Raw genomic sequence first — 23,929 nt, 5'->3', positions numbered from 1 at the left:
GTTAACTTTTTTAACTCGTCATATCTTTATCAGTATCATGGTTATTGATCCGCACAAGGAGCGTGCACACAGCACTGAATAACTTAGAGAAATCATCCACCCCCCCCCCTCTCCCCCCTGACCTGCTCACCCCGAGGTACTATGGGCATTGGCCAACTTATTGTCGATGGACTGTATGTATCTGGCAAAATAAAAGTCTTTGTCTGGGATCGGCAGTTTGAGTTGCGGTATTTCACTTTATATGTAATAAAATAAGCTGAGTCTAGACGAAAGAGGCGCTGAACACAAGGATCCCCGTTTTGAGCATTTGGAGTTTTTGCAGTTTTGTCACGAAGAGAACTACGCTGAAGAGCCAAACAACTGTTACACGTCTCTAATATCGTGTAGGGCAGTAGTATACTCGTGTAGGTTCTGGACCAAACAGCATCTCAGAGTCAAATTTCAAGTTTCCAAACCAAGAATTCAATTCCGCATTCCGCCTAATCCCCAAATAAAAAAAAAAAAAATAGTTCAGCCATCTGGAGCCGTTTGAACCATATTTCCCTATATCGAAGAAACCAAATTCTCTTTTATAGTTTTTTAAAATTATTATATTTTATTCTCTACAACTGGTCGCCAAAGATCTTCAAATCTCAAAGACACATCTCAATCGAAAACAATTGAATAAAAAAACTAAAAACCATTCCTCTCTACATTCGATGGGAAAAAATGACGAGCAAAGATGAGCTGTTTGAGAGATTAGAAAATTTTTGCAAAGTAAATTTTACACTGGCGGAAAACCATAGCTTCGCAGATATTCATATGCTCTTGCTGAATGTTTATGAAGCCCTGGCCGTAAACAGAAGCGTGGTGAGTGGATGGACGTGACGTCTAGGCCGGCCCGCCGCACACAGTTGTGGCTCCTGCAATGTTGGAACATTCGGATACTCTCACTCAAAGTGATCGACGAATTATAATCGAATTAAAAAAAAAGTCTCTGAGCACTACGGGACTTAACTTGTGAGGTCATCAGTCCCCTAGAACTTAGAACTACTTAAACCTAACTAACCTAAGGACATCACACACATCCATGCCCGAGGCAGGATTCGAACCTGCGACCGTAGCGGTCGCGCGGTTACAGACTGAAGCGCCTAGAACCGCTCGGCCACTCCAGCCGGCATAATCGAACACCTTGCTGTTCAACAACACGTTCCTGTTAGTGGCGCTGACACGCATGTCCACCAGTTGGGATAGTCGAAAGTGTGTGCCCACTAGTTCCCTGCGACATAACAGAAGACTTCCATCTTTTCGGTCTAATGAAGGATGACGAGGTTATTGACGCAGTAATATGTTAGCTCCGACGTCAATCTGTAGAGTGGTACCATACCCACTAAGGTGGCTTAGGGCCATCGCATTGAACGGATTTTGCAGCTGAAAATGTGGGGAATAATATGGAGTATTGTAATCCTGAATAAAAGCAACCTGTTTTCGGAAAGAAATGTGTTGCATTACTTATTGAACGGCCCTCATATACCCAGGAGGCTGTAATGCAGTAAAGAAGAATCAACTGTTCAGCGACATGGTTCAAGAGGATGAAATTCACATGGGGAATTTGCGTTGGTTTTCATAAATCAGTTATAGCATCACTAAAATGGCTACTACTTAAAAAATTATCTGACGAATGTGGTGCATTACAGTAAAATTTATAGAACACGTGACACGAAATAAAAACTTAAATTTTACCTACCCATTCAAATTTAACCTAAACGTCTGAATACAGGGCAGTATTGTGAGTATTGTGATTAGGCTAGGTAGGTCGGAGTCTAGAGCGAAGAGCGGGAAATGGGGAAGGCGGGGACGGGTAGGGGGGGGGGGGGGGGAGGGGGGGTTGATAGACATCCAGTGGTGCTGCTGGGGTAACTTTTAGCTCATTGCCGAGTTCAGTTGGGATCGATTGTTGTTGCTGCTGCTGTTCGCAAACGTTATGATGTTATGATTCGCATCGATCTGGGCATAAATTGCCATTGCTGTGGTTGTCAGTTGTCGTCAATGCACGTGTTACCTAATATTGCTTTTTGCCGCGCGGTCTGAGGTGTCTTGTCACGGTCCGCGCGGCTCCACCCGTCGAAGTTTTGAGTCCTCCCTCGGGCATGGGTGTGTGTGTTAGCTTAAGTTAGATTAAGTAGTGTGTAGGCTTACGGACCGATGATCTTACCAATTTACAAAAAATTTAATATTGTTTTATAGTGGTCTATTCAACGCAGTGAGTGGCGTGAAGAAGACAAATGGTGCAAATAATAGGAAATGAACTGCTAAACGAAGAAATAAGATTCCGCTCAAGCTAAGAGATTTAGCAAATACTTTTCTAAATATGGAAATGCGAATTATAACAGCCCGATCGTTAGTAGGGGAGGGGAGTAGAGTATAGCAGGGATTCCCCAACGTTTCCTCTGACGGAGCACTATAAGAATCCTGGTACTTCGATGGAACAAATCGTTTACTTTGAAGGATAATAAAATTTTAAAAATAAGAGAAACTTGTTTTATTCACCGATTATTTCAATTTTAAATTATAGCTAATAACAGAGAACTCATTATAAAATTTTAAAAAAATAACTATCATCGTCAAAATGTTGAAAAAACAAACGTCAAGTTATTAACAGTTTTTGACGGAGCACTTATTCACTTCTCACGGAACACAATTGTTACACGGAACACAGTTTGAAAAACGCTGACGTAGAGGACAGTGTACCTAGGAACATTGTTTTCTGGTCGGTGTTTCAAACTAGTCACTGACAATAGTATTACTCAAAGGAACGACCATTATAAACTGCCATGAGCAGTTTACTATATTTTCTAGTGTTTCTGTCGTTGTGAGACATGAGGTAGTATTTTTTGTAGCGTTTTTAAATATCATGAGTTCTCCATGTTTAATTTATTAAATCTGTTTGCAGGACATTGTTAATTCCTCAGATACAGAGTTTTATGGCAAGTAAATTTGTGTATATATTTAAAACGAGTTACTTAATGTGTGGACGATAAAGCTATACTTTTTCAGCCGTGCACCATCTTGTATTCTGGACTAGAAGGTCTCTTTACGATGGAATATGTATATTTTCAAATGATCTGAGTTTCGTAAATGTCTTAAGAATTTTAATTTGCGTTAGCTGCCAATAGCTCCTATTTCAAAATGTTTTTAACTTGGAAACGGTCAGTGATGGAGCATCTTCTTGTTAACTTAATTTCACTTACTGGCTAAAGGTGTGCAGTAAATAATGTAACACATAGACTATTACATACAATACTGACGAGATTTTCTCGACTGCAAGAATTTTAAACTTGAATAGAATTCGGTTCCTTCATACATGACCATGCTGAATGTTGGAACATTTATCTATGGAAAACCTTACTTTACTGGAGCAATATTTGTAATTTCAGGAAAAAGACTGCAGCATACATAAACTGCATGCTATCATCTCAGAATGGAATAAGAAAATATATTAAAGTTCTGTTACAGGGCTGGTTAAACGTCAGAGTTTCAAAACTGTTCCTAGCTACAGTACTATCCCCCTACTAATATTAACAGCCAAGGTGAAGTTTTAATATCGTTTATGTTAACTTTTGGTGGCAGTGACAGATGTGGTAACAGAGGTAGTAGACTTAGCAGTCATCGTTGTTGTCGATACTGATGCTGAAGAGGTATTAAAGGTAGAGGCTTCCAACATTTGGAAGGGAGGTGGAAGAGGACGCTTCTGGAGACAAGGAAATTTGTGAAGAGTATGTCGAAGAAAAAGAACAAATGACATACTTGAGTGTAAGTACAACTGTGGACATTGTAATACTATTGGATGTTAAAGATGTGAACAATGAAGACGAATCAGTCAACACCTGGTGAATGTATTTTTTAATTATGCTTTCCGAGATTTTGTTGCTGTTCACGATGCTCGGAGAAACATATATTTTGAGATTTTCGAAGTCAGAATGAATGGGTGGGAAGGGAGAAGGTGATGGGGGGAGGGGGGGCACAGGGGGAGATGCACTGGAACGTCTCTGGTAAAGGGCACCGCCGCCTGCAACTCTGGTCCCCTCTGGATGTTCCTTTGAAAATGACAGTTTGTTAGTTACATGTTCCGTAGGTCACATAGACGGTTCTTCTATCGACATGATGTGGAATGAGTCAGTTTATAAGTTATGTACGCTAGATAAGTGTTAACATTAATGAATGCATTATTATTTTTAGTACTACTCATGCAGCGACACATTTTTTCCAAGAGAAATGATGTTAAATTACATTTAAAAGTTGCTTTGCTATGTCAGTTATTTTATGTTCATGAACAAATGATCAAAAATTTTTGCAGCTGCATATTGAAATTTCTGAGAAACTGGTAGCTTCAACACTGGGTATAAAGCTCTTTTTCTCTTCTACTGTTGCAGGTATGGACATCACTGCTGTTCTAAAATTGTCGTAGATTATTTGTGACGGCGGTCGTCGTGACCGAGTGGTTCTAGGCGCTACAGTCTGGAGCCGCGCGACCGCTACGGTCGCAGGTTCGAATCCTGCCTCGGGCATGGATGTGTGTGATGTCCTTAGGTTAGTTAGGTTTAGGTACCCTAAATTCTAGGGAACTGATGACCTCAGAAATTAAGTCCCATAGTGCTCAGAGCCATTTGAACCATTCTTTTTTTATTTATGACGAAGTTCATTATCGAAAATATGTATTGTCACTGTACAGTATAAGAGCCTAACTGCTGGAAGTGGTTGCAACTGACAGCCACAGGTAAACACCAAACATTATTCTTACTGTTCCCCTTTTTGAAATCATTGTTTTGTTCCTAAGTGATCAGTTACTCCAGAAAATTATTCCGTAAGACACTATTAATTGTGAATACACAAAATATGTCAAGAGGCTGATACGTTTGTTTCAAAGATTATCAATTATATGAAGAACAAAAGAGACTGAACTTCATTGATCGATATGCTTGGAAATATCCTTTGCCCAGTTCGAGTTCTCATCAAAATGCAAAGCCAAAAATTTGGAGCATTCTACGCTGTTTACTGACTCCTGCTCACGTGCTACATCAGTATTTGGTGTGCCCTGTCTTTTGTACAGAACTGAATGTAGATACTTTTTTTTTTAATTTAGCGAGTCCATTTTCAGAAAATCTCGTAACAATTCTTTGGAAAATATCATTTATCGACTCTTCTGTTGCTTTTTCCTTAACAGGGTTTATTATAACACTAGTACCATTTGCAAGAAGTATCAATTTTTCTTGTTGAATATTAAGGGAAAGGTCATTCACAGACACAAGGAATAGCAATGAACCTAAAACTGAACCCTGTGGGACTCCCTTTTTTGATTTCATTTTCCTTGCCACAAAAAATTTCTACCTTTTCAACGTTGTTTGAATTATTCAACACAAAATTCTGGATTCTATTTGTTAAGTATGATTCAAACCAGTTGTGCATAAAGCCATCATTTCCATAATGAGTTTTCCAAAGAGAGTAATATGAGCTACACAATGAAAATATCATAAAAAATATCAACTGGTGATATGTTATTAAATTATCATTATATTCATAACACTGCATAATTCCTTGCTCATCCTTCTGTAACTAAAGCTTAAGCTTTGCTTCCAGTGGCCTCATCATTTAGGAGACGTTAAATCTTAATGAGCTAGTGCAGTCCAAAAACGTTAGCAGTGAGTAACAATAACCTTCTGTGTTATTAGATTGTATCAATCCTATCTATCACATTATGAACTAACTTGATGTTTCGACCCCTCCACTGCGATCTTCAGTAGTGCTGTTGTGTCTCCATGTGACTGAACACTGTAGGATGCTAGTTTCGTGTCGACATATGAAAGCGTGTTCTACCACGTTTTTCTTTGAAAAATTGGAATTGTTGAATACATTTCCTCAGTGTTTCGTTTCCACACTCCCGCCATTGCGTGGATAGTAACAGTAGTTAGAGACAAAAAAAGGGGTAATGGCTCCAAACATCTCAGAAATTAAAATATATTTGTTACCTTGCTGCTACTGTGGCCCGTTCGTGCATGGAACACTGGAACCCAGAAGCCTAAATTGCCAGAAGCCTATATTCCCATCACTCTTGAAATTAGATTCATTACAGGTGAAGAATCACGGAAGCCATAGAAATACCTAACTATCGGTTTCATTTCAACAGAGACGATTCGCATTGTTGTTAAAACAATTGCCGGACTAACTTGTAACTTCTTTATCCTGCAACGGAGTTAATGTCTTTATGACTTCTCAAGTGACAGTTGCAAGATTGTGTCAGAATGACTCGAACCTGGATTTCATACTTCCCATTATACTATCAAGAGTCACCTCAAAGTCTAACCCAAAGTCTCAGTGCTGCTTAATATATCCTTCTATATGTCTAACGCTAGCACACAAAGTTTAAAGAAATATAATTTATCCTAATGATCCAGTCATCGGCACGAACTTAAATTTCGAGAAAAATTTGAGAAATTTTTACCGTACAGTGAAATATACATTAAATATACACCATATAACGGGTCCTTCAAAGGTGTAAGCAGTTCATCATAACCTTGCTTCAGTCACCTTGACCACATAAAGGCCACAGAGGAACCTGCGCGCACTCTGTAGGCCTTGCAGAGGCTTAACGTGAGGAGATGTCCAGGAGGATTGGAGCGTGAGACTCAGTAGGCGGCCTGTGCAGTTTCTGCCGCAATCAAAGCGACTATTGTCGTCCGGGTGAAAGCGCCGAATCACTCGCGCTACTCTCAGCAGGCGATTACGCATTGGTGACAGCAAGGCAGCAGTGAACGCAAATATTTCGGAACAGCTAGTTAATCGAGCTGCCTGTTAATCGTCAAAACCAGTGGAAATCAAACTAAATAACAAATTTTCTAGAGGAAGTGACGTATCGTTCGTACATACGGGAAACTGTCATGTGATGTGGTCACTTTGAGCTTTGGAAGTAACTGGTGCCGGTGATATTTAAATAAATCGATGAATCACCGTCTCAGTCATATTTTACTTTCTTTCACACTTAAACAGTTGGAAAAATAGTCACCAAACGACCTACAAGACGAAAATGAAAATAAAGGTATGAAAGAGCAGTGCCTGTGTTATTAAGATGTACGATGAAATTTTCCAGTGTATGCATTTCCGAAGGAACAGGCACTGCGGCGACAGCAGCCGTCAAGAAACACAGGAAATATATTCGGTGTTGTGAATACGAACCACCTTCCGCTGTATATTGGAATGACAATGAAAATTTCTGCCAGACTGGGACTCGAACCCAGATTTCCCGCTTTATAAGAGCGGTTAGCTTCGGCTATCCATGTAAGTAACACGGCCAATCTCTAACACTCATGTATCTTCGTCCTTGTGGCATATCTGGACTCGTACGTTACGTACAATCCCAGCCAAGAAGAACATACTTATTTAGAATCGAGGTTCTGGTAATGGCGAATAAATATGAAATGCATGTACGAAGGAACATTGCATCGGACTTCTTAATAACTCTGGTACTGGCGCATAGTATTTATTCGACAGTACCAAACCCTCGACTCTCAATAAATATGTCCTTTCAGGAAAGAACATGCGTAACATACTAGTGCCGGTTGTGACACAAGGACGAGGACATCTGGAACTTGTGTCTGTCCGTGATTCGTCCACGAACAGCCGAAGCGATTAAGGTGACTGCTCGCGTAGAGCGGGAAATCCGGGTTCGAGTCCTGGTCCGAAACAAAGTTTCACTGTCGTCACCGTAATATACAGCCGAAGGCACTTTCCTTGAAGGTAATTTCCTTTAGACAGAGAAGTTGCTGTCCATGCATCAGCACGGCTTTAGAAAGCATCGCTCCTGCGAAACGCAACTCGCCCTTTTTTCACATGATATCTTGCGAACCATGGATGAAGGGTATCAGACGGATGCGATATTCCTTGACTTCCGGAAAGCGTTTGACTCGGTGCCCCACTGCAGACTCCTAACTAAGGTACGAGCATATGGGATTGGTTCCCAAGTATGTGAGTGGCTCGAAAACTTCTTAAGTAATAGAACCCAGTACGTTGTCCTCGATGCTGAGTGTTCATCGGAGGTGAGGGTATCATCTGGAGTGCCCCAGGGAAGTGTGGTAGGTCCGCTGTTGTTTTCTATCTACATAAATGATCTTTTGGATAGGGTGGATAGCAATGTGTGGCTGTTTGCTGATGATGCTGTGGTGTACGGGGAAGTGTCGTCGTTGAGTGACTGTAGGAGGATACAAGATGACTTGGACAGGATTTGTGATTGGTGTAAAGAATGGCAGCTAACTCTAAATATAGATAAATGTAAATTAATGCAGATGAATAGGAAAAAGGACCCTGTAATGTTTGAATACTCCATTATTAGTGTAGCGCTTGACACAATCACGTCGATTAAATATTTGTGCCTAACATTGCAGAGTGATATGAAGTGGGACGAGCATGTAATGGCAGTTGTGGAGAAGGCAGATAGTCGTCTTCGGTTCATTGGCAGAATTTTGGATGCTAGATTTGTTATTGGTAGGTTTGATCATCACGCGAGTGTTACGGAAATGCTTCAGGAACTCGGGTTCTAGAGGAAAGGAGGCGTTCTTTTCGTGAATCGCTACTGAGGAAATTTAGAGAACCAACATTTGAGGCTGACTACAGTACAATTTTACTGCCGCCAACTTGCATTTCGTGGAAAGACCACAAAGATAAGATAACAGAGATTAGGGCTCGTACAGAGGCATATAGGCAGTCATTTTTCCCTCGTTCCCTTGGAAGTGGAACAGGGAGAGAAGATGCTAATTGTGGTACGAGGTACCCTCCGCCACGCACCGTATGGTGGATTGCGGAGTATGTATGTAGATGTAGATGTAGAAGGTGGTTCATTATTCGCAACTGCGAATACATTTCCTGAAAAAAAGGTATTTCACAGTTTGTGAAACATAAATTAAACGAAAAAAGTGAGCTTTTAACCTTCGAAGTTATGAGATACTGCCGCAGACGCCACGACCTCATTACAAATCTTAGTGGTGATGGAAAGAGCTATGACACATCTTTAGTAACCAAATATTTATTAAAAGTTAATTAAATAACAGAAGACGTAGTGAGAAGTGAGGCTTACACATTTACTACATCTACATCCATAGTCTGCAAACCACCGTGAGGTGCAAGGCAGAGGGTACGCGTCCCATTGTGCCAATTATTACAGGTTCTTCCTGTTCCATACACGTGTGGAGCGCGGGCAGTTTCCCTCTGACACTCTCTCACGGATTAAACGAACATTTGACTATTCCTGCTGCTCCCCTATTAGTCCTATTTGGTAGCGGTCCCACACACTTGAACAATATTCTATAACCGATGGCACGAGCGATTTGTATGCAATCTCCTTTGTAGATTGACTGCACTTTCACAGTATTATACCAATAAACCGCCATCTACTTTACCCGCGATTGAACCTATGTGATTATTCCATCTCATATCACTAAAAAGCGTTACAACCATGTATTTGTAGGATTTGGCCGATTCCAACAGTGTCTCAGTGACATTACAGTCTTAGGATACTACCTTTTTTCGTTTTATGAAGCTCAAAATTTTACATTTCTGAACATTTAGAGAAAGTCGCCAAACTCTGCACCAAGCTGAAATCATACCAAGATCTGACAGAATATTTATGCAGCTTCTTTCAGATTCCACTTCATTATAGACAACTGCATCATCTGCCAAAAGCCTGATTTTATTATAGATTGTCTGCAAGGCCATTAATGTACAACATGAACAGCAAGGGTCCCAACAAAATCCCCTGGGCACACCCGAAGTTACTTCCATATCTGACGATGACTCTCCATCCAAGATAACATGCTGCTTTCTCCCTACCAAGAAGTCCTCAATACAGTCACAAATTTCACTTGATACCCCATACAAACGTACTTTTGACAATAAGCGTAGGTGTGGTACTGAGTCAAACGCTTTTCGGAAATCAAGAAATACTGCATTTACCAGCCTGCCTTGATCCAAAGCTTTCAGTATGACATTTGAGGAAAGTGAGAGTTGAGTTTCACATGTTCGATTTTTTAGATATCTATGCTGGTTGGCATTGAGAAGCCCATTTCGTTCAAGATACCTCATTTGTTTGAGCTTACACTGCGTTCCAAATGGTTCAAGTGGCTCTAAGCACTATGGGACTCAACATCTGAGGTCATCAGTCCCCTAGAACTTAGAACTACTAAAACCTAACTAACCTAAGGACATCACACAATCCATGCCCGAGGCAGGATTCGAACATGCGACAGTAGCGGTCGCGCGGTTTCAGACTGTAGCGCCTAGAACCGCTCGGTCACACACGCCAGCACAATGTGTTCCAAGATTCTGTAGCAAATCGAAGTCAAGGATATTGGGCAGTAGTTTTGTGATTCACTTCCACTACTCTTATTGCAGACCTGTGTCTTTTTCAAGGAACTGGGCACGGCTTTTGTTCGAGGGATCTACGACAGATTATAGTTAGAAGAGGGGATAACTCAGCCGCAAATTCAGTATAGAATCTGACAGGGATTCCAGCGGGGCCTGGAGCTTTATTCAGTTTTAAAGATTTCATCTGTTTCTCAGCACCATTGACGCTAATACTTATTTCATTCATCTTTCCAATGGTATGAGGATTAAATTGGGGCATTTCTAGTGGGGTTTCCTTTGTAAAGGAACCTTTGAGAAGAGAGTTACGCATTTAAGCTTTTGCTTTGCTACCCTCAATTTCAGTTCCTGTCTTATTGGTTAGGGCCTGGACACTAACTTTGGAGCCAAAAACAACTTTTACATGCGACCAGAATTTCTTTGGATTCTGTGAAAGACAACTTGACAATATCTATTACGGTAGTTGTTGAAGCCTTCACTCATTGCTCTCTTGAGCATTTCATTCAGCATTTCTCTATGTATAGCCCTACGTTTTGTGATTATGTACTAATCTCTGTTTCTTTAGAAGTTTCTTTGCAGTGACTGTATACCATGGAGTTTCCCTACCATCATGAACTGTTCTACTCGGTACATATCTATCCAGTGGATGGTCAACTATTCTTTTAAAGTTGTGCCAGAGTTCCTGTACATGCTCCTGCCCTGTGCTGAAAGTTTCAAGTTCCTCACTGAAATGTGACACTACTGATTTTTTTATCTAGTTTAGTGAACATATATATATTTCTGTTTGTTTTAGTTGTCCTTTGTGTCTTCGCAATCATTGTTGCCACAACCGCATGATGATCACTGACATCAGTTTCGATGTATTACTTGTAACAATAATTTTCGTAAAATGATACATCATGGCGCAGTTAAAAGTAGCCCTCCTCCCTTTCGAATTCCAATGCGACATTTCGACCTCTGAAACAGAGTGAACAGCAACAACAACAGATAGTATAACGCAATAATCAATTGTTAACGTTCTTCTGTCAGCTTTTCTGTTTATTTCATCAGTGAAATTGGACGTTTCTCTTTGCGGTCTGCAAAAGTGACTTTCTCGATAAAGAAATAATTGAAATTGTGGAAGCATATGTGAAACACGTCCGATTAAGGAAACTCGGGAAATTTTCGGGCTCAAGTACCTGAACAGAGAACAACCAGCAACGAGAGGAATACAGAGACTGTATAAAAACTGTCACGCCTACGGATCTGTGCAGAATGTAAAATGACAAGGTATTCCTTCAGTTAATGGAGACATTCGCCGAAGAATAATTATTCAGAGCCGAAAGAAGTCTACATGTAAACTGGCCCAGCGGGTGCATATAACTGGGAGAAATTGCCAGCGGATTTTGAAAAGTCTAATTTAAAACCATGTCGTGTGTCGCTTGTGCGACTATTATGGGAGGATGACAATAGAAATGTGTAGATTACTGCATGTGGCTTTTGCATAACATCAACGATTGTTTCTTAGAGTGATTCCATTTCTTCATGGCTGATGAATCATGGTTTCATCTTTCCAATAACGTGAATTCACAGAACACGAAGTACTTGCCAACGGAGAAACCTAAAACTATGTGTCAGTAATCACTCCACTACGAAAAAGCCGGTGTTTGGAAAGGTGTAACAGGAACGTGCATTATTGTACCGATGTCTGTTGACACGGTTGCTTATATGGAAATTTTTGATTCATTTTGTGCTCAATTCACTGAATATTAAAGACAATACGGCTTTTTTCAGGAAGATGGTGCAACATGAAACCCGTCTAAGATACACTGGAAAACGTCCATGATGTCTTCACTGACGTACGAATTGTCAGTAAACATTTAAGGCCAACACCGCTCGCCAGATCTAACAACAGGTGATTTTTTTCCAGTGTGGACACTTGGACACTTGCAGAGAAAGGCCTATGAAACAAATTCATACGCAGTTTTTTTTTTTTTTTTTTTTTTTTTTTTTTTTTTTTTTTTTTTTTCATCAGTCTACTGACTGGTTTGATGCGGCCCATCACGAATTCCTTTCCTGTGCTAACCTCTTCATCTCAGAGTAGCACTTGCAACCTACGTCCTCAATTATTTGCTTGACGTATTCCAATCTCTGTCTTCCTCTACAGTTTTTGCCCTCTACAGCTCCCTCTAGTACCATGGAAGTCATTCCCTCATGTCTTAACAGATGTCCTATCATCCTGTCCCTTCTCCTTATCAGTGTTTTCCACATATTCCTTTCCTCTCCGATTCTGCGTAGAACCTCCTCATTCCTTACCTTATCAGTCCACCTAATTTTCAACATTCGTCTATAGCACCACATCTCAAATGCTTCGATACTCTTCTGCTCCGGTTTTCCCACAGTCCATGTTTCACTACCATACAATGCTGTACTCCAGACGTACCTCCTCAGAAATTTCTTCCTCAAATTAAGGCCGGTATTTGATATTAGTAGACTTCTCTTGGCCAGAAATGCCTTTTTTGCCATAGCGAGTCTGCTTTTGATGTCCTCCTTGCTCCGTCCGTCATTGGTTATTTTACTGCCTAGGTAGCAGAATTCCTTAACTTCATTGACTTCGTGACCATCAATCCTGATGTTAAGTTTCTCGCTGTTCTCATTTCTACTACTTCTCATTACCTTCGTCTTTCTTCGATTTACTCTCAAGCCATACTGTGTACTCGTTAGACTGTTCATTCCGTTCAGCAGATCATTTAATTCTTCTTCACTTTCACTCAGGATAGCAACGTCATCAGCGACTCGTATCATTGATATCCTTTCAGCTTGTATTTTAATTCCACTCCTGAACCTTCCTTTTATTTCCATCATTGCTTCCTCGATGTACAGATTGAAGAGTAGGAGCGAAAGGCTACAGCCTTGTCTTACACCCTTCTTAATACGAGCTCTTCGTTCTTGATCTTCCACTCTTATTATTCCCTCTTGTTTGTTGTACATATTGTATATGACCCGTCTCTCCCTATAGCTTACCCCTACTTTTTTCAGAATCTCGAACAGCTTGCACTATTTTATATTGTCGAACGATTTTTCCAGGTCGACAAATCCTATGAAAGTGTCTTGATTTTTCTTTAGCCTTGCTTCCATTATTAGCCGTGACGTCAGAATTGCCTCTCTCGTCCCTTTGCTTTTCTTAAAGCCAAACTGATCGTCACCTAGCGCATTCTCAATTTTCTTTTCCATTCTTCTGTATATTATTCTTGTAAGCAGCTTCGATGCATGAGCTGTTAAGCTGATTGTGCGATAATTCTCGCACTTGTCAGCTCTTGCCGTCTTCGGAATTGTGTGGATGATGCTTTTCCGAAAGTCAGATGGTATGTCACCAGGCTCATATATTCTACACACCAACGTGAAAGGTCGTTTTCTTGCCACTTCCCCCAATGATTTTAGAAATTCTGATGGAATGTTACCTATCTCTTCTGCCTTATTTGACCGTAAGTCCTCCAAAGCTCTTTTAAATTCCGATTCTAATACTGGATCCCCTATCTCTTCTAAATCGACTCATGTTTCTTCTTCTATCACATCAAACAAATCTTCACCCTCATAGAGGCTTTCAATGTATTCTTTCCACCTATCTGCTCTCTCTCGTCTGCATTTAATAGTGGAATTCCCGTTGCACTCTTAATGTTACCACCGCTGCTTTTAATGTCACCAAAGGTTGTTTTGACTTTCCTGTATGCTGAGTCTGTCCTTCCGACAATCATATCTTTTTCGATGTCTTCACATTTTTCCTGCAGCCATTTCGTCTTAGCTTCCCTGCACTTCCTATTTATTTCATTCCTCAGCGACTTGTATTTCTGTATTCCTGATTTTCCCGGACTATGTTTGTACTTCCTCCTTTCATCAATAAACTGAAGTATTTCTTCTGTTACCTATGGTTTCTTCGCAGCTACCTTCTTTGTACCTATGTTTTCCTTCCCAACTTCTGTGATGGCCCTTTTTAGAGACGTCCATTCCTCTTCAACTGTACTGCCTACTGCGCTATTCCTTATTGCTGTATCTATAGCGTTAGAGAACTTCAAACGTATCTCGTCATTCCTTAGTACTTCCGTATCCCACCCCTTTGCGTATTGATTCTTCCTGACTAATGTCCTGAACTTCACCCTACTCTTCATCACTACTATATTGTTATCTGAGTCTACATCTGCTCCTGGGTACGCCTCACAATCCAGTATCTGATTTCGGAATCTCTGTCTGACCATGATGTAATCTAATTGAAATCTTCCCGTATATCCCGGCCTTTTCCAAGTATACCTCCTCCTCTTGTGATTCTTGAACAGGGTATTCGCTATTACTAGCTGAAACTTGTTACAGAACTCAATTAGTCTTTCTCCTCTTTCATTCCTCGTCCCAAGCCCATATTCTCTTGTAACCTTTTCTTCTACTCCTTCCCCTACAACTGCATTCCAGTCGCCCATGACTATTAGATTTTCGTCCCCCTTTACATACTGCATTACCCTTTCAATATCCTCATACACTTTCTCTATCTGTTCATCTTCAGCTTGCGACGTCGGCATGTATACCTGAACGATCGTTGTCGGTGTTGGTCTGCTGCCGATTCTGATTAGAACCACCCGGTCCCCGAACTGTTCACAGTAACACACCCTCTGCCCTACCTTCCTATTTATAACGAATCCTACACCTGTTATACCATTTTCTGCTACTGTTGATATTACCCGATACTCATCTGACCAGAAATCCTTGTCTTCCTTCCACTTCACTTCACTGACCCCTACTATATCTAGATTGAGCCTTTGAATTTCCCTATTCAGATTTTCTAGTTTCCCTACCACGTTCAAGCTTCTGATATTCCACGCCACGACTCGTAGAACGTTATCCTTTCGTTGAATATTCAATCTTTTTCTCATGGTAACCTCCCGCTTGGTAGTCCCCACCCGGAGATCCGAATGGGGGACTATTCCGGAATATTTTGCCAATGGAGAGATCATCATGACTCTTCTTCAATTACAGGCCACATGACCTGTGGATATACGTTACGTGTCTTTAATGCAGTGGTTCCCATTGCCTTCTGCATCCTCATGTCGTTGATCATTGTTGATTCTTCCGCCTTTAGGGGCAATTTCCTACCCCTAGGACAAGAGAATGTCCTGAACCCCTATCCGCTCCTCCGCCCTCTTTGACAAGGCCGTTGGCAAAATGAGGCTGACTTCTTATGCCGGCAGTCTTCGGCCGCCAGTGCTGATTATTTATCAAAATTTAGGCAATGGCGGGGATCGAATCCGGGACCGAAGACGTTTTGATTATAAATCAAAGACGCTACCCCCAGGGCCACGGCTCTACCTCGTACGCAGTACAGGAACGGAAAGACAGCATCCGCCGCGAAGTTGCCGCCATCGATATCCGAACCGTAAACCTGGTGTATCTGAATATGCTTAGAGGTGCGCAGTTGTGTAGTGATGTAGCAGGGACTCACTTTCAGAGTCCGTTTCAGCTCTTCGTTTCTATAATTTCACTGCATTTCTTTTATACTCACAGGGGCTACATTTAAGTGCACGACCCTTCGTAGTATAGTCTCGTACTTAACTTTTGAACGTAGAACAGAGTGAATTCATCTACATTATTATATAAAGAAATGTTGTTGTTTATCGTTGTTAACATAAATCTCTGGAAGTCCTTGGCTGATTTAATTCACATTATTAAACACTGATCTAATAAACTATAGGTTTTCTTTTAAACACGACTGCGAGAAAGAAAATACACTCCTGGAAATTGAAATAAGAACACCGTGAATTCATTGTCCCAGGAAGGGGAAACTTTATTGACACATTCCTGGGGTCAGATACATCACATGATCACACTGACAGAACCACAGACACATAGACACAGGCAACAGAGCATGCACAATGTCGGCACTAGTACAGTGTATATCCACCTTTCGCAGCAATGCAGGCTGCTATTCTCCCATGGAGACGATCGTAGAGATGCTGGATGTAGTCCTGTGGAACGGCTTGCCATGCCATTTCCACCTGGCGCCTCAGTTGGACCAGCGTTCGTGCTGGACGTGCAGACCGCGTGAGACGACGCTTCATCCAGTCCCAAACATGCTCAATGGGGGACAGATCCGGAGATCTTGCTGGCCAGGGTAGTTGACTTACACCTTCTAGAGCACGTTGGGTGGCACGGGATACATGCGGACGTGCGTTGTCCTGTTGGAACAGCAAGTTCCCTTGCCGGTGTAGGAATGGTAGAACGATGGGTTCGATGACGGTTTGGATGTACCGTGCACTATTCAGTGTCCCCTCGACGATCACCAGTGGTGTACGGCCAGTGTAGGAGATCGCTCCCCACACCATGATGCCGGGTGTTGGCCCTGTGTGCCTCGGTCGTATGCAGTCCTGATTGTGGCGCTCACCTGCACGGCGCCAAACACGCATACGACCATCATTGGCACCAAGGCAGAAGCGACTCTCATCGCTGGAGACGACACGTCTCCATTCGTCCCTCCATTCATGCCTGTCGCGACACCACTGGAGGCGGGCTGCACGATGTTGGGGCGTGAGCGGTAGACGGCCTAACGGTGTGCGGGACCGTAGCCCAGCTTCATGGAGACGGTTGCGAATGGTCCTCGCCGATACCCCAGGAGCAACAGTGTCCCTAATTTGCTGGGAAGTGGCGGTGCGGTCCCCTACGGCACTGCGTAGGATCCTACGGTCTTGGCGTGCATCCGTGCGTCGCTGCGGTCCGGTCCCAGGTCGACGGGCACGTGCACCTTCCGCCGAACACTGGCGACAACATCGATGTACTGTGGAGACCTCACGCCCCACGTGTTGAGCAATTCGGCGGTACGTCCACCCGGCCTCCCGCATGCCCACTATACGCCCTCGCTCAAAGTCCGTCAACTGCACATACGGTTCACGTCCACGCTGTCGCGGCATGCTACCAGTGTTAAAGACTGCGATGGAGCTCCGTATGCCACGGCAAACTGGCTGACACTGACGGCGGCGGTGCACAAATGCTGCGCAGCTAGCGCCATTCGACGGCCAACACCGCGGTTCCTGGTGTGTCTGCTGTGCCGTGCGTGTGATCATTGCTTGTACAGCCCTCTCGCAGTGTCCGGAACAAGTATGGTGGGTCTGACACACCGGTGTCAATGTGTTCTTTTTTCCATTTCCAGGAGTGTACTATGCCACGCTGTGAAATGTGCGGTTTTGTTACCTCTCTCGCAGTCGGTTTGCATAAAAAACAGCGAAGCTGTAATTATGATTAACTCAGTAGCCTTAAGCGTCTGCAGATTAAAACTACATGAAGTACTAATGTCACTGAAGCTGCAGGGTGGCAGTCATTGAACTATATGAAATAAAATCGTCATAGCTTCTGAACGGTTTGCGTTAGGACTTTCAAATTGTACGGTTGGCCGTGGGGCATGATGGGAATTAGTATGGTTTATTTTACCGACGAAGCCCACTTTCATTTGGATGGGTTCATCAATAACCAAAATTGTCTCATTTTGGGGACTGAGAATCCGCATTTCGCGATCGAGACGTCTCTTCACTCTCAGTGGGTGACTGTGTGGTGTGAAATGTCAGGTCACAAAATAATCAGTGCGACATTCCTTGATGGCACGGTGACTACCGAACGGTACGTGAAGGTTTTGGAAGATGACGTCATCCCTATTATCGAAAGTGAACCTGATTTCGACATGATATGGTTCGTGCAAGACAGAGCGTGACCCCATCGCAGCAGGAGAGAGATGTCCTGGAGGAGCACTTTTGGGGCCTGCATTCTGGCTCTGGGGTTCCCAGTGGCCACTGGCATGGGCCACAATTGGCCGCCGTTTCTCCCGATCTGAACACAGTCGACTCCTTTTCATGCGGCTACATTGAAGACAAGGTGTACATCAATAGCCCCAAAACTATTGTATAGCAGAAAACAGCCATTCAGTAGGTCATCGACAGCATCGATGCTCTGACACTTCGCTATGCATCTGCACCACACCACAGACAATGACGATAAGCATATCGAACAAGTCGTAACCTAAATCCGAATATCTGTATTGACGTTTACATATTGAATAAAATGTGTGCACGCGTTAGTTTGTAACTAATTTACGTTTTTTTTCTTGTAGATCAATAATTGTCCCCTGTACTATCCTCACAGATCTGGAAGCTAGTGAGATCTCTGTAATACCACGTATATCAATGATCCCAACCGATTTACTCACTCATTTTAAGCGACTTGAAATCCCAATCAAGGATTCTTGTGCAATAACCATAAACAAGTTCAAGGTCAGAGACAGGAGGGGTCACACAGGTGCATAAGTGATACGCCATTTCCCTGAAGGTATCACTCTGCTTAGCATTCACATGGCAACAGAATCAGTGTGTGAACACTGCCTTGGGCAAGTAATGGGAGATGGGTGGGGGTGGGGAGGAAGTGGACATGACGAGGAGGAAGGAGATGAACAGAGAGACGGTGAGAGAGGAAGTGGAAGAATAGGAGATGGAGGGAGGAGAGGGGAAGAGGTGATGGACGGATAGGGGGAAGGAGAAAATGGGCAGAGAGAGGGGAGAAAAGGAGATTAGGCCAGTTACAGGGAGGCTTACACTTAAGCATGGGCTCTGAACCACTACGCATTTTCCACAATGACAAACATTGCCAGAGGTGAAACAAGATATAAATTGCAGGATCGACAGAGGATCGAAACCGAGACATTTAGAACCACTGTGCCACACAAACATAAGATGATGTGTAAAACGTAGTTGCAGTAATGTTACAAATGCCTTAAAGTACAAGGATAACATTAAATTGTATGCAATAGGAACATATTTATAACAAGATCTCGTGGGTCCAAAATGGCGTCAGCCGTCTCACTGCACAGACGGTCCATCAACATGCAATAGCCATGAAACAGATTGAGGTGCAGTCCGTCATTAAGTCATTAGTTTTTGGTGTACTACGAGCCATTTGGCCGTGATAATTCTAGTGAGCTGAGTAGCAAGCAGCTTCCAGAACGAGAACTGAGGCTTATGAAAGGAATGTAACATAATAAGCTCACTTAACCAGAAGGTAATCATCGCTGGAAACATCACACTAATACCGACTTAACACCGTCACTAGCACTGAATATCGTATCCACTAGGCGAGAGAGAGGGTTCGTAAGTTCACGTAAACCAAATCCACCCAAAGCTAATTAAGTCCCATACAGCCGTCAAAATATAGGAATGGTGAAAGGTTTCATCTGCTCTTGCAAACGATCCCTGTAATGTTCCCTAGATGATGAAATGAAATAAATCCTAATATCGGCTGTCACTGAGCTCTGAAATGAGTTCGGGGGCAACAAGCGAAAATTTATGGCGGACGGGGACTCGAACCTGGAATTCCTGTTTTACACCAGCGGTTGCCTTAACCACTTTTTTTTTTAATACCTGCGACCGTAGCGGTCGCGCGGTTCCAGACTTTTTTGTTTTTTTTGTTTTGTTTTTTAGACGCTACCCTTTTTTTGTTAGTAACAACGATATTTTATTTATTAATTTAATTTTAATGCCCCAAAAGAAAAATCATATATAAAAAAGAAGGGAAAGAAATATAGGGCTCGTCACTTCACTTCACTATCCCTCGAAACAACGTAAACCTGGGACTCCCCATCGCTTCGGGGGGTTATGAAACATGCTGCCTGGAAAGTTCGCAAAATGCGTTTTATATTTAGAGTGGCGTCGGATGATTTCGTGTTGTTCCAGTAGGTAATGCCAATAGTCCATGCCCGATATCAAGGTCCGCGAGAGCACGTAGTGCGATGCGTGTCCTCCAATCCATCGGATTGCCGAAGTTTTTTGTGAGGGGAAAAATACAGCGTCAGGGAAAAATAAATCGTCCGTCATGATCGTTGATTCGTCGGTGCGTCGGAGGAGGGCCATGATGCGTTGCGTCAGCCGCCAAACATCCATTGCCTCACCGCACTGCAGGGAATGTTCGTCGGTGTCCTGCATGCCACATATAAGGCAGAGCGGGGAATCTACCATGCGAATGTCGTACAATCGTTGGCGGTTGACTGTCTTGCGGTTGATTAGTGTATACCATGACGATCGCGCTGCTGTGGTGAGGAGAGGTGTATGGACAGCTCGCCAAATCTGTCGCCAGTTTCGTGTTGGGTATTTAAGTTCGACAACATTGCGGCCATGATGACGCCGCAAGTATCGATACATCTCACGGGTAGTGGTTATTCTTGTAGAAGGTATCTGTAACTGAACATAACTAAAATCAACAAAAAATCGCGCGACGTGAGAAAAAGAGGGCGAGATTGTGCCTACCGCCACCGGTGGTTCAAGGGACGTGGGAAGAAGCACATCCAGGATGGCCAAGTGATGGCGTGTTGCCGTTGGTTCCAAGTGCGTAGCGTCGCTCGCAGGTATAGAGCTAGAGCCTTGTTCCGCACATCCGTGAGGTTAAGTCCTCCAGAATGGTGTGGGTGAGTTAAAGTCTTGTATTTGATCTTAAACAACATTCCTTGGCTGACATAGTATCCAAAGGCCGCCATTAATCTGTCAGCAATACCATGTGGCATTGGCAGTACCTGTGCCAGGTGCGGCAGTCGCGAGGCTAGGTGAACATTAGTGTAGTGCAGTCGGACGTGCTGGAGGAGACGTCGATAGCTCGCCGCCGCTGATTGCCGTAGCGATCGGGTGAACAATACACCTAAGCATCGCAAGATGTCCACCGTCGTAAACGGAGTGTGCAGAGCGTCCAGCCCTCGACCGATGTGCATGATCTTGGTTTTATTCATGTTGACCCTGCTTCCTGCAGCTACTCCGTACGTAGTAAGAAGGGTAACCACCTGACTTACTTCGTTCTCCGACCGGACGAGTATCATCAAGTCCTCGGCATATGCACGACACGTGAAGGAGCTCGCACGGAGTCGGACGCCTGTTAGAGTCCGTCTAAGAGTCTGCATCAATGGTTCGAACCCTACTGTAAACACTATCATCGACAAGGGACATCCTTGCCTAACTGAGCTGCGAACAGGAATCGTTCCTACCTCCCTGCCATTGACTCTCACCGTCGGTGAAGCGCCGCGAAGAAGGCGCATGAGGACGGTAATAAAATCCTGTGCTATCGCCATGCGTCGCATGGTCGAGTCAAGGAAATCATGGTTGATCCTGTCAAAGGCACGATCAAAATCCACCGATACGAACGCCGCTCGCATGCGACAAGCTTCCGTCAGGAAAATTACGTCACGGTATTCACCGAGGATAGAATGTATGTCGCTCCGAAGCCCTAGACAAGCCTGGTCTGGTGGTATTGTCTTGGATATTACAGTCTTGAGCCTTGCCGCCAACATTCGCGCAAAGATCTTATTGGTATAAGTAGTCCCGCCATGAACTGCGACGGAACGTCCGTGTCAGGGCTCAATAACTCATTATACATAAACACCAACTGGGACATCATTAAATCCGCAAATGCGCGGTAAAATTCGAGTGTCAACCCATCTGGCCCAGGGGATTTATGCACCGCACCCTTCGCGAGTGCACCCCGGATGTCATCTTCCGTTAGGGGTTCCAATAGCGCCTCTGCATTCGCACCACCCACCTCCGTTTGCATCTGTCGCAAAATTTCTTCCCTGTCCGATTGTCCGTCGGCGTCCCAGTGAAAAGGAGGCGGTAATGCTCCAGAAACTCAGCAGCAATGTCCTGTTGTGACGTCAAGGGTCGACCATCGTCATCATGGAGGACTGTGATTAGGGATCGGCGGTTACGCGCATGTCCCTTGGACACATGATGCATGCCAATACGTTCTCCATCGACGTTGTCCAAGCACCGAGCACGGATCGAAAGCCCCTCCAGTCGACGTCTCGTGATCGATAAAATGCGGGCCTGAATGCGATGGACTTCCGCTTGACGCTCGGGCGATGGGGCCCTGGAGGACAGGTCGCGGAGCACCATGTAGTAATAATCAAGTGTATCTCGGAGCCATTTCGCTTTTTCCTTAAAAAACATGGGTCAAATGGCTCTGAGCACTATGGGACTCAACTGCTGTGGTCATAAGTCCCCTAGAACTTAGAACTACTTAAACCTAACTAACCTAAGGACATCACACACATCCATGCCCGAGGCAGGATTCGAACCTGCGACCGTAGCGGTCGTGCGGTTCCAGACTGTAGCGCCTTTAACCGCTCGGCCACTCCGGCCGGCCGCTTTTTCCTTGCCATACGTGATGAGAGCTCTTCGTATCGCCTGTTTTGCACACTGCTGCCACCACAAAAGAACCGTACGGTGCGGCGGCAGACGGCGAGTGCAAGTCTGCCATGTTTCTTCGATCCGCTGGCGACATTCGAGATCTACCAATAAGGATGAATTAAGTTTCCAGGAACTACGATTCCGCCAGACCCTCTGCCGTGGGAGGGTTAACGTGCATAAATATGCAAGGTGATCCGTAAAAGCTGTGGGCCAACGTTCAGCAGCCAACACGTGATCTCTTAATCCGTCAGAAACATAAATCCGATCCAGCCTGCTCGCCGAGTAGCTAGTAAAATACGTGTTGCCCTCTCGCTGCCCATGGATCTTTTCCCACGTGTCCATAAGGGCCATGTCCCGACAGATCGTGTTCAATGCGTGGCAGGAGCTGAAATTAGGAGTTTGATCCTTCGGTGTGAGTACACAGTTAAAATACCCCCCTACCAAGATGTGGTCATACCTCCCATGGAATAGGGGGGAAATCTCCTCCGAGTAGAATCGTGCACGCGCCTGTCGATTGTCAGATCCGGAAGGTGCATAGATGTTGACGATACGAACGCCGTTCACGGTCATAGCCAAACCCCGAGCCGAAGGAAGGTAATCGAGGTCACACATCGGAATCCCTTCCCGGACTAGTATCGCTGTGCCACGTCCTCCATCTGGAGTCGGCGCTAGGTAAGTGCTGTATCCATGCACGTCGGGAAAAGCAGCATTGCAGGTTTCCTGCATCAGCAGAATATCAACGTCAGTGGCGGAAATCATGTCCCGGAGAAGTTGCATCTTTGCAAGCGAACGTGCGGTGTTAATGTTCACTGTGCCCACCTTATATCCTTGGTTCGTTGTCGTTGTCATGCTCGTGTCATGTCATTGAGAACTCCATGGGCGTTAGTCCACTATTCGTGCTCAGAGGGATGCCCGCCAACGGGCTGCCCTCCTTTGTTGTCGTTCCGCGGTGTGCATCCGGTAAGTGAGTGGTCATCATTAGGGGGTGGCAATTCCTGTATGTCTTCGACTGGTTCCGCCCAGTCGCAGTGGTCATCCATCCGAGAAACGTCCTCTGATGTATTTCGACGTGGCTGCTGGGACATTAGTATCCCTGACTCCTTCGTCGACAGCGCTGGGCCAGTGGGTGTCAATGAAGAGGAACCATCTGAAAGGCAGGACATCCGGTCACCATCTGACGGAATCCTGTTAGCGTCCTCTAAAAGCACATGTTCTGTGTCAGACAGGTCTTCGGCTAGGATACCTTCCGTGGCCCCTAGGCTAGGGGGCGACGCGTCACCCGAACTATGGCGACGCTTTTTGCGACGCTTCGGCTATCGCTG

The sequence above is a fragment of the Schistocerca piceifrons genome, chromosome 3, assembly GCF_021461385.2.
Source record: "Schistocerca piceifrons isolate TAMUIC-IGC-003096 chromosome 3, iqSchPice1.1, whole genome shotgun sequence".
In the NCBI taxonomy this organism is placed as follows: domain Eukaryota; kingdom Metazoa; phylum Arthropoda; class Insecta; order Orthoptera; family Acrididae; genus Schistocerca; species Schistocerca piceifrons.
The sequence above is the reverse complement of the archived record's forward strand: the minus strand, read 5'-3'. Positions refer to the sequence as shown.